Source organism: Spinacia oleracea, chromosome 6 (genome assembly GCF_020520425.1).
Source record: "Spinacia oleracea cultivar Varoflay chromosome 6, BTI_SOV_V1, whole genome shotgun sequence".
Taxonomy (NCBI): domain Eukaryota; kingdom Viridiplantae; phylum Streptophyta; class Magnoliopsida; order Caryophyllales; family Amaranthaceae; genus Spinacia; species Spinacia oleracea.
In genome coordinates, this window is record NC_079492.1 from 25391487 (window position 1) to 25401306 (window position 9820).

Consider the following 9820-nt stretch of genomic DNA (forward strand, 5'->3'; position numbering starts at 1 on the left):
GAATCATGGATTGCCTACGTATCCGCCTTAAATAGATTTAATTTGAAATCAGGTCTTGCGTAGTTCTTAGCCTAGAAAATGGTTTCTTAGAATGCCGATTTTAAACAAGTACGTTCAAGTGGAACCGTAATGTTTGAAATAGGGTGAAATTTATTTTAATCTGCTGCTTTGCCGTAAGCCGTAAATTTGTTTTATATATTTTTTGAGTACATGTATTTTTTGGTACGTATATCTGAATACGTGTTGTACCCCTCCAAGTGTTCGTTATTTTTCCGTGTATGTGCGGATCAAATGACGAGCACTTCTGAACAAAATTTTGGCAGGCAGAGAGTGTCAACGCCCAGGCTGGGGCGTCAAAGATTTCGGCGCCCAGATGTGGGCGCTGAAAATGTTTTCTGGGCGGATCTTTTTTTTTGGTGCGCTAAATGCTTCTTTTTCTTTTTAGACGAACTTTTAAAGGCGCTTTGCAAAGTTTGCTTTTTTATTATTTATTATTTTTTTGTACGTTTCATTTGTCTTCTTTTTTTTTATTCGTGACTCAAGACGGTTTGAAAGATGGGTTGAATGAGATAGGATAATTTGTATAGGTATTGGTCAAGCATGAGGATTATATCTGCTAGGACTCACAATTTGCAGCCTCAAGCTAGTGTCATGAGTTTACATCAACCAAGGCCAATGAGTAGCATGGGGACGGCTCAAGGGTATATCAACAGGATGTATCCAAACAAGTTATATGGTCATTACGCTAATGGTGGTGTAAGAGCAGGTTTGGGCTTTGGAAATAATGGGTATGACGCACGTGTCAATGGCCGTACGTGGTTTGCAGTTGATAACAAGTTCAAGAACAAGAGTCGAGGTAATGGTTTCTTGGGTTATGGCAATGGGAACATGGATGGGTTAAATGAGCTGAACAGGGGCCCCAGAGCGAAGGCGTCTAAGAACATAAGGATTGGAAAGGGTAGACATCGCAGAACTTTATGTAGTTTTTACGGCATGATTTGGATTGGTTGACTCAATTCTTTTCCTTCGTTTACTTGGGTAAATTTCGCACTTTGGGAGGTACGGGCTAAGTATTCCATGGCTCGCTCTTTTTGCTCTCCCTTTTCTCTTTCTATTTTCTCTTTTTGCTTGGGATTTTTCCCCAACATAAATCCTTCAAAAAATTTTATTTGGGCTAAAAGGTAGATGGTTGTGGTCTTTGAGTCATGAGGCGAGACTGAGTGAGCCTCGTTTGGTAGGCCTATAGTGGACCTTTAAGTTTAGTAGGCCTAGGGTGGACCTTTAATTTTAATAGGCCTAGGGTGGACCTTTAAATTGTCTTACTTTGCAAGCGTATTTAGTTGTTCCCTAAAATGTGCAAATAGCGTAGATTCGAAATCTTGTTTTCACCTTATTGAAATTTAACGAAAGAATTACAACGAAAATAATTTTTTTGCTTCTTTTCAGATTCCGGTTTCCGGGATTTAATTGGAAGTTGTGATTTAGACTCGAACTTTGATTAATCTTTCTGATTATAACCCGTGTATGAACACAAGGAGGTGGCCTAGACTCAAAATAATGACGTGGCGTAAGCCTATAATACTTGACCAAGCAACTTTCAGACTTAGGCTAATTGGACCATAACTTTAGTTAGTTGACACTTTAGATTTTAACCCTTGGGTGTTCATTTGTCATGCGCCATTTTTCTTAATGTTGGCAAGGTAGTTAGTTGGGGAGATCGAATTTTTATTTTTGCAAGACTAGAATCATTAGTGCGGCTTCCCTCTTAGTGTGTATTGCCTTACCCCAATGGTAGCCTTATGGAATGCCGATTTGGGTATTTTCATGGTTGGTCATGTTGCATTCATGGAAAATATTTTAGTCCGTACTTAGGAGTATTTAAAGGAGCGAGTTGCTCGAGAGGACTATGATAGTCGTGACCCAATGTGATCATAAGCCTTGAGGCCACTAATTTTTGCTAATGGTATTGACACTTTAGGCTCACTTTGGGGGTTGTGCGACTATGGGGAATGATTTTCAGAATGTGACTGTTTCCATTTTGCAAATACTATAATATATTATTTTTATTGGTGAGAGAGAGTATTGAGGCCGTAGATTCTTAGCAAGGGATGACAATTACATATGGGTGCTTATTGATTTAAATGTTAGGAAGGGAGACTCAATATGGTTTAACCCTTTTAACTTGCAGAACGACACCAAGCATTAGGACCGATTCTATGGATAAGACAACTAAGACTAAGGATTCAGATTGTACTTTGGCATAGCCTAGTCTAGACTCGGATTTATTTTTTATTTGAACATTATTTTTCCTTGAAGACTCTATTTAAACATTATTTTTTGAATACTTTTCCCATGTGACATTCAAGGTTATTTAAATTAGTATGCTCGGTTTTGGGGCCGAACATTGTCGTTTATAGGAAGCCTAACAACGACACAAAGAGTTATATATATATATATATATATATATATATATATATATTTTTTAAGTCTCTTTTAGAATCGAGTGCCTTTCGTATTTTGCGAATTTTCTTTTGTTGCTACGTATTTTTTTTTATGCGCGGGCACCGAGGCTGCTGTGCCTGACCAAAAGGCCTGGCAGCAACTTCAGCGCCCAGCGGTGAGCGTGAGAATATTTGGCGCCCAGCCAGGGGCGCTGAAAATGCGTCCCTGACTGGTACTCGTATTCTGTTCGCGTGTATTTTGAAGGAAATAATGCCCTTGGTCCAAGTATGCATTCAATGTTAAGTCTAATAAATGCGGTTCAGTATTAATTAACAAGTTAATAATTCAGTGAGATCAAGTGAGCTGAATGCCTAGCTAGAGGCCGCTTCAGTTCAAGTGGAATTAATGATATTAATCCACAGCTTACTCTTGACTGAACCCGTAGGGTCACACAAATAGTACGTAAACGGATCAAGTATTTAATGGCATTAAATACTCCATCTATGGATATTCGGAATCGACGGATCTTGGTTTCAGTGGGAGCTGAGATCGTCACAGGCAAGAAATGAATACTCCGGAAACGATGATATTGCCGGAAACGGAAATATGGATCGTATCGGAAATATAAATATTATCCAAGTCGTAGATGTTGCCGGAAACGGAAACATGGAACGTATCGGAAAATATTATCGGAAATGGAAATATTGCCGGAATCGGAAATATTGCCAGAAACGGAAATATTGTCAGAATCGGAAATATTATCGGAATCGGAAAATAATTCCGGAAACGGAAATATTAAATATTTGTTCGAAACGGAAATTGATTCCGGAATCGGAAATATTAAATATTGTTCGTATCGGAAATGAATTCCGGAATCGGGAATTTAATCGGAAGCGTATCGTACGAATTAGCATCGGACGAGGCCCGCTAGACGAAGGCCCAGCACGAAGCCAGGCCATCGCCCAGCGAGCCAACACGCACCATCGCGTGCCAAGCCTCGACCAGGCCCAGCGCAAGGCCAGGCCCAGACAAGGCCTGGGGCGCGCGCGCGAGAGCACAGCAGCAGTGGGCCGAACGCTGTGCGCCTAGCGTGGGCCGCAAGGCTTGCGCGGGTGTACGGTGCTCGTGCAATGCTTGTGCGGGAATCCTAAAGCAATCGGGATTCGAAATATGATTAAATCCTAAAACTATTAGATAATGATTATTTAATTAGAGTCCTAGTAGGGTTATAATTAAATAAATTAGTATCCTAATAGGATTCCAAATCCTTTTCCATAACTCTATAAATAGGTGCCTAGGGTCACATATTTACATAGATTATTCAAGTATTCAAAGTGAGTTTTTGAGAGCAAAATTCAGTCATACAGTTGCCTATAAAGTGCCGAAAATAATAGTACCTTAAGGGCGATTCTAGTTGGTCAATCTTAAGGCGGATCCGGACGTGCTGTGGACTATCTACGGAGGGACGACACTTGGAGTCCTAAAGACTTGTTCTTGTTCGGTTCGGGTGCAGCTAGGGAAGGCACGCAACAAAGAGTATGCATCTAAACTATGCTAAATGATTATGTGTAAATAATATGTTTTCCTGGCTTTATGGTTTTTCCGCATGATTTATGAATTGTCATATGTATCATAACCTAACAGTGGTATCACGAGCCCCTTATTATTTTCATAATCTAAATTGCATGAACATGGTTAAATATTACAAATTTGCAAGAATTAAAAGGGGTGATTAATTTTCGTAATTGTTAATTAATTGCAAATTGCGTTTATTTAATTATACGTACGCAGTTTTTCGGCAGTTTCTTCGTTACTCATCCAAATCGAGTGATTTTTGTGTCAATTCCGCATGTAAAAGGCATTCTAAAATTTTGACACAAAAATCACTCGATTTGGATGAGTAACGAGGAAACTGCCGAAAAACTGCGTACGTATAATTAAATAAACGCAATTTGCAATTAATTAACAATTACGAAAATTAATCACCCCTTTTAATTCTTGCAAATTTGTAATATTTAACCATGTTCATGCAATTTAGATTATGAAAATAATAAGAGGCTCGTGATACCACTGTTAGGTTATGATACATATGACAATTCATAAATCATGCGGAAAAAACCATAAAGCCAGGAAAGCATATTATTTACACATAATCATTTAGCATAGTTTAGATGCATACTCTTTGTTGCGTGCCTTCCCTAGCTGCGCCCGAACCGAACAAGAACAAGTCTTTAGGACTCCAAGTGTCGTCCCTCCGTAGATAGTCCACAGCACGTCCGGATCCGCCTTAAGATTGAACAACTAGAATCGCCCTTAAGGTACTACTTATTTTCGGCTAAATGGGCAAGAGTTATGGCTGATTTTTCTGCTTAAAAATCCTAGCTTTGAATACTTGAAAACTTGTATATAAATAATGACCCTAGGCCCTTATTTATAGAGGTATGGAAAAGGAATTATAATCCTACTAGGATGTGGATTTGTTAATTAGAACTTTATTAGGACTCTAAATAACAAAGCAAATCTAATAAGATTAGGATTTTAATCTTCGCACGAATCCTAATAGAATTAGGATTTCCCGCACACGCATCGTACAAGCCGTGCACCCGCGCAGGCCTTGCGGCCCACGACAAGCGCACAGCCCATGTGCGGTGCTGCGTGCGCGCGCGCCCTTGGCTGGGCCTGGCCTTGCGCTGGGTCTGGTCGAGGCGTGCGTTGCTGCGTGCGCGCGCGCCCTTGGCTGGGCCTGGCCTTGCGCTGGGCCTGGTCGAGGCGTGCGTTGCTGCGTGCGGCTCGCTGGGCGATGGCCTGGCTTCGTGCCGGGCCTTCGTCTAGCGGGCCTCGTCCGATGCTAATTCGTACGATACGCTTCCGATTAAATTCCCGATTCCGGAATTCATTTCCGATACGAACAACATTTAATATTTCCGATTCCGGAATTAATTTCCGTTTCGAACAAATATTTAATATTTCCGTTTCCGGAATTATTTTCCGATTCCGATAATATTTCCGATTCTGACAATATTTCCGTTTCCGGCAATATTTCCGATTCCGGCAATATTTCCATTTCCGATAATATTTTCCGATACGTACCATGTTTCCGTTTCTGGCAACATCTACGACTTGGATAATATTTATATTTCCGATACGATCCATATTTCCGTTTCCGGCAATATCATCGTTTCTGGAGTATTCATTTCTTGCCTGTGACGATCTCAGCTCCCACTGAAACCAAGATCCGTCGATTCCGAATATCCATAGATGGAGTATTTAATGCCATTAAATACTTGATCCGTTTACGTACTATTTGTGTGACCCTACGGGTTCAGTCAAGAGTAAGCTGTGGATTAATATCATTAATTCCACTTGAACTGAAGCGGCCTCTAGCTAGGCATTCAGCTCACTTGATCTCACTGAATTATTAACTTGTTAATTAATACTGAACCGCATTTATTAGACTTAACATAGAATGCATACTTGGACCAAGGGAATTATTTCCTTCAACAATATCCCTGATGATTGGGCTAGAAGGTTTGTAGCCTATGAACCTTTTACGCTCATCAAGAATCTGAGGGATATCTGTCGTGGAAGCACGGAGGACAGGGACCTGAACGTCCATGAGTTGATTGAATCAATGTCTGGTCTAAAGGTTAATTCTCCCAACAGGTGTTATAGGATGGAGGTCCAAGAAACACATGTTCAAGCTCCTTCGCACTAAACAGAGGGTAGGCGTCCCACTGAGGTTCCATGTGCATCTTATGCGTTCATACTTTGATCGCCTAAGTCTACTAGGAACACCAATAAGCGAAAGAATGGCAGTCTCTATCTTGCTCAATTCACTACACAGTGGGTTTGGTCCCTTCAAGCAACTATACCTAAGTGAACCAAGAGAAGAAACAGTTGCAGAATTTGTTCACCTTGTCAGAAAGGCTGAAATAATACTGGACTGTGAAGCCAAAGATTTACTCAAGGCTAGAAGGAGACCGTTCAAGAAAAGTGGAAAGTCCAAGGGCAATGCTAAATCAAAGCAGGACAAGTCCACATCAAGCTGTCTTTATTGTGATGGAATAGGCCATTACAAAAGAGAATGTCCAAAGCTAAAGGAAGATCAGAAGAACGGAACTGTCGTTCCATCTTCAGGTATTTTCGTTATAGACTGTATACTTGCTAATTCAACTTCTTGGGTATTAGATACAGGTTGTGGCTCACACTTATGTTCCAATCCACAGGGACTAAGAAGAAGTAGAAAGTTAAGCAAGGGTGAAGTCGACCTACGAGTGGGAAATGGAGCACGGATTGCTGCATTAGCTGTAGGAACTTACTATTTGTCGTTGCCCTCCGGGCTAGTTTTGGAACTGGAAGAATGTTTCCATGTTCCAAGTCTTACTAAAAACATCATTTCAGTTTTTTGCTTAGATGCTAAGGGATTTTCCTTTTTAATAAAAGACAATAGTTGTTCGTTTTATTTTAAAGAGATGTTTTATGGATCTGCTAGATTAGTCAATGGACTTTATTTATTAGATCACGACAAACAAGTATATAACATAAATACCAAAAAGGCCAAAAAGGATGATTCAGATCTCACCTATCTGTGGCATTGTCGATTAGGCCATATAAACTTGAAACGCTTAGAAAGACTTCAAAAGGAAGGAATTCTAGAACCATTTGACTTAGAAGATTATGGTAAATGCAAATCATGTTTACTTGGCAAAATGACAAAGCAACCTTTCTCTAAAGTTGGAGAAAGAGCAAATGAACTATTGGGTTTAATCCATACAGATGTATGTGGACCAATGAGTACAAATGCTAGAGGTGGTTTCAGCTACTTTATCACTTTCACTGATGACTTCAGTAGATATGGTTATGTCTACCTAATGAAGCATAAGTCTGAATCCTTTGACAAATTCAAGGAATTTCAGAGTGAAGTAGAGAATCAATTAGGCAAGAAGATTAAGGCACTGCGGTCTGATAGAGGCGGTGAATATCTGAGCTATGAATTTGATGACCATCTGAAAGAATGTGGAATTCTATCAGAATTGACTCCTCCTGGAACACCACAATGGAACGGTGTGTCGGAACGGAGGAACAGAACCTTGCTAGACATGGTCAGGTCAATGATGGGTCAGGCCAAACTTCCATTAGAATTTTGGGGACATGCACTAAATACAGCTGCACTCACTATAAATAGAGCTCCGTCTAAAGCTGTCGAAAAGACTCCATATGAGTTATGGTTTGGAAAGCCTCCAAATGTGTCTTTTCTTAAGATTTGGAGATGCGAAGTATACGTCAAACGATTAATTTCAGACAAACTTCATCCAAAATCTGACAAATGTATCCTTGTGGGCTTTCCAAAGGAAACAAAGGGGTATTACTTCTACAATACATCTAAGAACAAGGTGTTTGTTGCTCGAGATGGTGTCTTTTTGGAGAAAGATCACATTTCCAAAATGACAAGTGGGAGAAAAGTAGACCTCGAAGAAATTCGAGTCGAACAACAAACTCTAGAGAATGCTCAAGATGACATTCAGGATGAAACTCAGAGATCTTTAGAAGAATTTGGGGAGAATCATGGTCAATCTAGAAATGTTACCCCGCGTAGATCGCAAAGATATAGATCTCAACCGGAAAGGTACTTAGGTATTTTGACGAACGAGAGCTATGACGTTCTATTACTTGAAAGTGATGAACCTGCGACTTACAAACAAGCTATGACGAGCCCTAGCTCCAAGCAATGGCAAGAAGCCATGCAATCTGAATTAGACTCCATATCTGAAAACCAAGTATGGGATTTGGTCGATTTGCCAGATGGCTACCAAGCCATTGGAAGCAAATGGGTTTTCAAACTGAAAAAGGACAAGGATGGGAAACTTGAAGTTTTCAAAGCTAGATTGGTTGCAAAAGGTTACAGGCAAGTCCACGGTGTGGATTACGATGAAACCTTTTCACCAGTTGCAATGCTAAAGTCTATTCGGATAATGTTAGCAATCGCTGCATATTACGATTACGAAATATGGCAGATGGATGTCAAAACTACTTTCTTAAACGGCGTTTTAACAGAAACTGTGTTTATGACACAGCCTGAAGGTTTTGAGGATCCAAAGAATGCTAAAAAGGTATGCAAGCTAAAGAAGTCAATCTACGGATTGAAGCAGGCATCCAGGAGCTGGAATATACGTTTTGATGAAGCAGTCAGTGACTTTGGTTTCATCAAGAACGCAGACGAATCTTGTGTATACAAGAAGGTCAGTGGGAGCAAAATTGCTTTCCTAGTATTATATGTCGACGACATATTACTTATCGGAAATGACATTCCTATGTTGAACTCTGTCAAGATTTGACTTGGGAAATGTTTTTCGATGAAAGATCTAGGAGAAGCACAGTACATATTGGGCATCAAGATTTACAGAGATAGATCTAAAAGGATGATTGGACTTAGTCAAAGCACTTATATCAATAAGGTGCTTGATAGGTTCAAGATGGCGGACTCCAAGCGAGGCTACCTACCCATGTCTCATGGAATGACTCTAAGCAAGAATCAGTGCCCAAAACACTTGATGAGCGTAGACGAATGAATGGGATTCCATATGCATCATTGATTGGTTCAATAATGTATGCTATGATATGTACACGCCCGGATGTTGCATATGCACTCAGTGCTACGAGCAGATACCAGTCAGACCCAGGAGAGGCGCATTGGACTGCTGCCAAGAATATTCTGAAGTACCTGAAAAGGCACAAAGATGACTTCCTGGTCTATGGTGGAGATGATGAATTAATTGTTAAAGGCTATACGGACGCAAGTTTCCAAACCGACAAAGATGATTTCAGATCACAGTCTAGGTTTGTCTTCTGCCTCAACGGAGGAGCAGTAAGCTGGAAAAGTGCTAAGCAAAGCACCATTGCGGATTCTACAACTGAAGCGGAGTACATTGCTGCACATGAAGCAACAAAGGAAGCTATATGGCTAAGGAAGTTCATAGGTGAACTTGGTGTAGTCCCCTCCATTAAAGGACCAATAGCCCTGTATTGTGATAATAACGGAGCTATTGCACAGGCAAAGGAGCCTAGACACCACCAGAGAGTCAAGCATGTACTTCGTAGATTTCACCTTCTACGAGAGTTCGTTGAAAGAAAAGAAGTAGAGATAAGCAAAATTGGAACTGATGACAACATATCAGATCCATTGACTAAACCTCTGCCGCAGGCGAAGCACAACTCGCACACTGCAGCTATGGGAATCAAGCATATTGGAGAATGGCTTTGATGACCCTGTTTAATGTTTTAAAGTTTTAGAGTTTAAATCTTTGTAAAACATTATTGGTTAATCATTCACAATAAATGAAAAGAATTCATTTTTCCATTTAATTTGTGGTTTATGAAA